The sequence below is a fragment of the Rhinolophus sinicus genome, linkage group LG14, assembly GCF_036562045.2.
Source record: "Rhinolophus sinicus isolate RSC01 linkage group LG14, ASM3656204v1, whole genome shotgun sequence".
Classification (NCBI taxonomy): Eukaryota; Metazoa; Chordata; class Mammalia; order Chiroptera; family Rhinolophidae; genus Rhinolophus; species Rhinolophus sinicus.
The window spans coordinates 38,240,437-38,246,984 of record NC_133763.1 but is presented as its reverse complement, the minus strand read 5'-3'; the positions used below and the strand labels follow the sequence as shown (position 1 = coordinate 38,246,984).

Below are 6,548 nucleotides of genomic sequence, written 5' to 3'. Positions count from 1 at the left end.
GACTTGCTCCACAGACCAGTGACTTCTCTTCAGAGCTCGGTTGCCCAGACTGTTGGGTGACGTTCTACAGTGGTGGGAAAACAACGTGATTAAAACTCCAGGTAGCTGCTGAAGGTATTAAAAGCAAAAATTCGCCCGAAAGAGACATTAGGCTTTAAAAAGTTGTCAAAGAAGGAACAGAGACGAAAGACCAACCAAGGGAAGGAAAGAGGTTGGAAACCCAAGGACAGAAGGAATCTCTGCAGCGCATGTGCGAGCGGGGAGCGGGGCTGGGCGCGGCGCCAGCGCTGTGAGGAGGCGCTCGCGGTGCTGGGTTCCTGATCCTGGCGCATTACTAACACTCGAATATTTGACTGCGTTTTGGAGAGGAGAGCAGGATTTGGTGTAGGATTGTAGCGTGTGGGTTTACAATCTTGGGCTAGTGAAGCAAGTTATGTTTTCAGCTCCGTAGGGTCCGCTTAGTCAGGAGAGCTCAGTTTAAGGAGCAAAGTGTTTTGTTTTCTGGAATCATCGTGCACGTACGAAGTAGCCTGATAGGAACTCAGGCCAGTGTTCGTTCACTTCACAGAACTGGTGGCTTCTCGGGAGCGATATCCTAATTTTATATATATATGTGTTCACATATTTAATCCTCACAACTTTACCATTTTACACTTGAGGATACACGCTGATGTACAAAGATGTTTAAGTCACACAGCTGGTAAATGGCAGAGCTGGGCTCTGACCCTGCCAGTGGGACTGGGCGTCACGCTGTGAGCCACCATACTGCCTAGTTCCTGAATGGAGTGAGGCAGAGAGGTATCCCTCACTCCATGCAGTGAGGCCTCAAGGATTCTAGAGAGAAGTATTATGGTAGATGCAGCTGCTACAGTCTTCAGGCCTAGGGTGCCTGCTGCTGCTCTTTTTTACAGTCATGCGCTGCTAAACAACAGACACACATTCTAAGAAATGTATCATTAGGCAGTTTCATTGTTCAAACATCATAGAGTGCACTTACAGAAAACCTAGGTGAGGTAGCCTGCTACACATGTAGCCTATATGGTTATAGCCTATTGCTCCTGGGCTATAAGCCTGTACAAAACAACCAGAGATTAAAGCAATCGCAAGAGAACATGATGCAATCAAGAGACATGGTAAACTTGAGATGTATGAAGCTGCTGCTGTACTATTTTGTAGCAAACTGTTTTTGTAAGTATAAACAGTATACTCTAAAATAATGATAAAAAGTGTTGTATAGTAAATACATAAACCAGTAACATAGTCATTTATTACCATTATCAAGTATTATGTATTATACATAATTGTATATGCTATACTTTTATATGTCTAGTAACACAGTAGATTTGTTTATACCAGCATCACCACAAACGTATTAAGTGCATTGTGCTATGACATTACAATAGCTGTGATGTCACTAGGTGATAGGAATTTTTTAGCTCCATTATAATATGGGACCCTTGTATATGCAGTCTGTCATTGATGGAAACATTATGCATGACTATTTGCTACATGATTAGATGTTAAAGACAGTACATCAAACAATACATCAAAGTTCTGCTCTCAAGGGGCATTAGTTTAATTAGTTCCCTGTGGAGCAGGGAAGGGATAGGTATTAATAAAAACTAGGAAAAAAAAAAAAAAAAAAACATGCAAGAAACTCCCAAAATGACAGGTGTAGAGAGCCAGACCATGAGACTACTTACTATAGGTTTGTTTGGAGTCTTGATTATCTGAAGAGCAATTGGAAACTGACAGATTTTTTTTTTAAGTAGGGTTGAGTGTATGTGGGTATGTGTGTGTGATGATTAAATTTTAGATATGAAAATTTCTCTTTGATTGCAGTGTGAAAAATAGAGTAGAAGCAGGAAGACCAGTTGGGCTACTTCAGTAGCCCAGGCAAAAGACACTGCTTGAAATAGTTTGGTAGCAGTAGAGAAGGAGAGAAGGAAATAGAATTGAGATGTATTTTGGAAATAGAACTGATAGACTTGCAGATGAAGAAGAGTAATGAAGGATGAATTCTAGATTTTTGACTAGTGCCCCAAACTACCCACCATCTAGGTGGATGATGTGCTATTTAGTGTGAGGAAACTGTTAGGTATTGTGGTGGAGGATGGGGGAGGGAGGAACATATGTTAAATTCAAAGTACCTATTCAGTAGCCGTGTTTCAAGTACGCGATTAAACGTGTAAGTATGGCATTCAGAGACATGTCAACGCTGGATACATATGTGGCATCAACACATTCAGTATTTACATCCAAGGGTTAAAAGATAGTGTAGGTAAAGGGAAGGGGCCCAGTATCGATCCATGAGGCATGGCAATGTTGAGAATTGAGGGAAGAGGAAGAACAAGACAATCCTTTCTCTCTTGGCTCTTAATTCTAGTAGTAAAGACAGACCAAAAATATGTAGATAAGTACAAGTAAATAAGTTCCTTTGGGGAGTAATAAATGCTTTGAGAAAAAATAGAGACAATGTAGAGGCATATACTGTGATTGTCACAGGCATGCTACTTTAAACACTATCCTTTGCAGGCTTTTCCCTGTGTCTCTTATGGTTAGTAAAATGATTAGAACACAGTAGACATATAAATATATGTTTAATGAATGAATGCATGAGTGGATTAACTTTAATATTTACCACTGCCTCCTATGGTCAAGAATTGCTACGTGGACCAGCAAGATTAAGTTTAATGGTCTTTATTTGCTATAATTGAGATATCACAACACAGTGGGATAGTAACATGACAGAATTTTATTTTCTCTCTACTTAATTGCTTTTGGTTATATTCAGTTAAATCTGCCTATCCTTCCCTTGACAATAGCTCAGATAGATTTAATAATTTCTTGGTCATTTTTAGTTATTATCAGTCCAAACTGGTTTGAAATGTCAACTCCGTTAGGGTCTCAGTTCTTACCCTCCACATCAGGCTCACTGCATTTCCATCAAATATTTAAATATTCCATAGTACCCCTGTGAGGTGTTTGAGGTACCTGGGACATCTCAGCACACAGTTTGAGAATAGTCAATCTGGTTCCTTTTTAGGTTTTGATTTTCTTCATTAGGGGTGAAGGGGGGAAAGTTAGTGGAGTTTGGGAGTATCTGACTTCATGACCAATTGTTGGTTCTTTATCTCACTCCGATTCCCTTGGGTTATATCTGTTGATGGAGGCCTCTACTAATGTGGTTTTCTAGGATTCATTTTCATCAGATCCCTCTGTATCACTGAGTACTTCTCAGACATGTGTAGCTTTTTTTCCCTCCTATGGCCTCTCCTTTGGTTTGTGTCCTCAGTTTTTTTTTTTCACTCAGCCATGTGTATATTTGGGCATCCCTATTACATCTTCTTTTCTTTCTCCAAACGCCCTGTTTTTTCACATGAAGCCAGGGGAACTGTTTGGGCCTATTTCTGGAAAGCCTCAGAGAATTGAAATGGAGAAAGGAGATTATTCCATACTTTTCTGATTTTATTTTAAATTAAGGTATAATTGACATATAACATTATATTAGTGTCAGTTGCACAACATAATGATTTGGTATTTTATACATTGTGAAATCACCACAATAAGTCACCTTATATATGCATAGTTACAAATTTATTTTTCTTATGATGAGGACTTTTAATATCTCTTAGCAACTTTCAGATACGCAATATTGCATTAACTATAGTCATCATGCTGTACACTACATTCCCAAGACTTATTCTATAACTGGAAGTTTGTCCTTTTGACCCCCTTCACCCATTTCACCCCTCCTCCTAACTTCTTGTCAAAAGCATTATTTTCTCCCTTCACAGCCAGACTTCTAGAGATAGACATAAATTATCCTAATTCCTTCACCTTCTCCTCACTTCACTATGCACTTATCTTTCATCGGATCCTATCAGTCCATAGAGTAGTTCTTGCTAGGCTCAGCAGTTACCTCCAAGTTGCTAAATCCAGTGGCTTTTTCAGTTCTCATTTTAACTCCTAAGCAGCACCTGACACATTTGACCTCTGTCTTTTTGAAACACTATATTCTCTTGGTTTTGAAAACACACCATCTCTCCTATTGTTCTAGCTCACTTTCTCTCCAGCCTGATTCTAACAAATCTTTGACTCCATATTATCTCCTCTTCCCTCTGACCTTACACCTTCTTCCCACCTTTACTCTTAGATGATAACCTTGTCTTTTAATCTCATTGAAAAAAATTGAGGACTTCTATTCCCATCAGTTCTACTTATGTCTGTGCTCCTTGGTTAAGCCAGCCTCTCAGTCGCGAAGACTTCTCATGTACTTTACTGAATCATTCTCATCAGTGTATAAATATGCTATTATTTATCCTTTTGTTAAAAACATCAAAGCAGACAGTAATAAAACCTCTTGTTCCCACTTACCTCTCCAGCTACCACTCCACCTCTTTCTGTTTACAGGTATCCCCTGCTTGTCATAAGTTTGCTCTACACCACTTGGATTTTATAAAAGACACATTAGTGCCATTTTTCACTAACCAAAAGAAATCCTAAGAGGATTTTCACTTTTAAGAAAAAAGGCGAAAATAGTGGCCGGTGTTTGTTTTGCAGCAAGCAATTATAGAGGTAAGTGCAGGTACACTGTTTTCCAGTGAGCACTGTTAAATGAAACTACACTGTACAAATACTATTTCTACTTTATATAGACTGTATATTTATCACATCATTACTGTTATTACTGTATGTTAGTGTTATTTTAGGTTTTATGTGTTGTTTTGTGTGATTTGGTAGGGGTCTGGGACTTCTCAAAAATTTTTCCCCTATAAATTAATGGTAATTCGTTCTTTGCTTGACACCGTTTCAGCTCATGAAAGGTATCATAAGAATGCTCTACTTTTGGATAGTAGGGGAAAGCTATATAGAAAAAGTCCTGGAAATAGTGGTTTATATTTGTTGTCTCCAATTTTCTGCTCCCATATTCTCTTTAGTCTATTTCAGTCAAGTTTACAACCCCACTACTGTACTGAAATTGCCCTTTTCAAGGTCACCAGTGACCTTCACATTACTAAATCCAATCGTCATTGCTCAGATATCTACATGTTTAGCTCCCTAACTTTCCTCAGGTGCTCAAATATTACCTTTTCACTAAAATTGTTCATTATCAATCAACATCATGTCTGCTTCTCTAGTCTCTTCTCTGTATTGCAGGGATCAAAAGACTGAAAAGGACAACTGTCAATGTTTTGGCTATTTGAGTAATTAACCACCCCAAAACTTAGCAGTTTCATGCAACCACTATCAAAGATTTTTCCTTTTCCCAAGGCAAAATTTATGTTTTCATCCTATTTATTTTTATAGTAGAAATGATTACAGATATTATTATAATTAATTGTGTGTATAATTTCCTTATTACTGATAAGCTTCTTGAAGAAGGAATTACTATATTCATCTCTGTACCTTTCAAGCATTAACATAGTTCCTTACAAATAGATTAACGGTCACTGAATATTAAAATGTAATTTAATGTTATTCACAAGAAACCTACATCCTGCTGGCAACTAGGGATTACATAGTCATTGACTTGCATGATGATTTTAGGAAACTAGGCTAAATATACCATGCACCAGAGAACAGTCGAGATTTTGCCCAACTTGAAATTCCCTGGGAAATCTGTATTTTCAGAGTGTGGGAGCTAGGTGATTTGACTCAGAGCTCAGCTCAGCAAGGTGGGAGGGGGACCTACCCCCAAACTTAAACAATAGCAAACAGCTGGCAACATCTTAGCTACCTAAAGCTGTGATCTCATTTGGGATAAACTAGAGCAAGGCCAAGAATTTCAAAGGTCATAATGGAGAACAAGACAACCATAGGAAAATGAAAAGTTCCAACATATTCCTGGGGACATATAATATTGTGCATATATGTAGGGTTGTGTGCCTGACTAGGAAAGACCAGGGAAAGGAGAAAACAACTCACCTCCAATTGACCCCGGGGCCCTGCTCAAGTGGAGGTGAAAGCCAGGCTGTCTTGTAAACTGCCTGAAGTTTTAAATCATGCCTTCTTACACAGATAACTTAGGCAAAGTGTAAAAAGGAAGGCAAAAACAAAAAGTGAAAAACAAAAAAACACCCCAAACTGCTGACCAATCATTGGCTGACCATCAAATTATAATGACCCAGGTTTGGTTTTTAAGAAGCCTAGCCTAAAAATTAAAACAAGAACTTAAAAGGAAGAAGGCTATTTGAAGACTCAGAAGCTACACACTGAAGGAAATAAGAATTAGTCTAGGAAAGTCACTAAATAAATAAGCAGCAACAAGAAAAAGAACAAGAATAAAAACCAGCAACCAACCACCTGATGTAGAATCTCTTACTGCAGCAAATGAATAAACCTAACTTTGTCAGACTATGGATGTGTCACAATTTGGTGGTCTTTGAGCAGATTTATTAATTATTTCTGAATAACATTTTCTGTACCCAACACTCTCAGGAACATTTAAAAAGATGCACCAACATGGATAGAAACCTGCATGTGAAAAAAAAAGAATAAATAAAGGAAAGATTCTGTGGGGGCAGAGCCCCAGAAAGTAGTTTACA

The 6,548-nt window shown here is 38.3% G+C and overlaps 1 long non-coding RNA gene across 2 annotated transcripts in view; it reads left to right on the top strand.

Annotated features, from left to right (window-relative positions):
- The first annotated feature begins 12 nt into the window (after positions 1-12).
- LOC141568678 (uncharacterized) overlaps positions 13-6,548 on the top strand; it is a 201,321-nt gene continuing 194,785 nt past the window's right edge. For both annotated transcript variants that reach the window (XR_012491881.1, XR_012491880.1), the window contains exons 1-2: positions 13-114; positions 4,414-4,578. This is a non-coding gene — a long non-coding RNA (uncharacterized LOC141568678). The remainder of the gene's footprint in view (positions 115-4,413; positions 4,579-6,548) is intronic.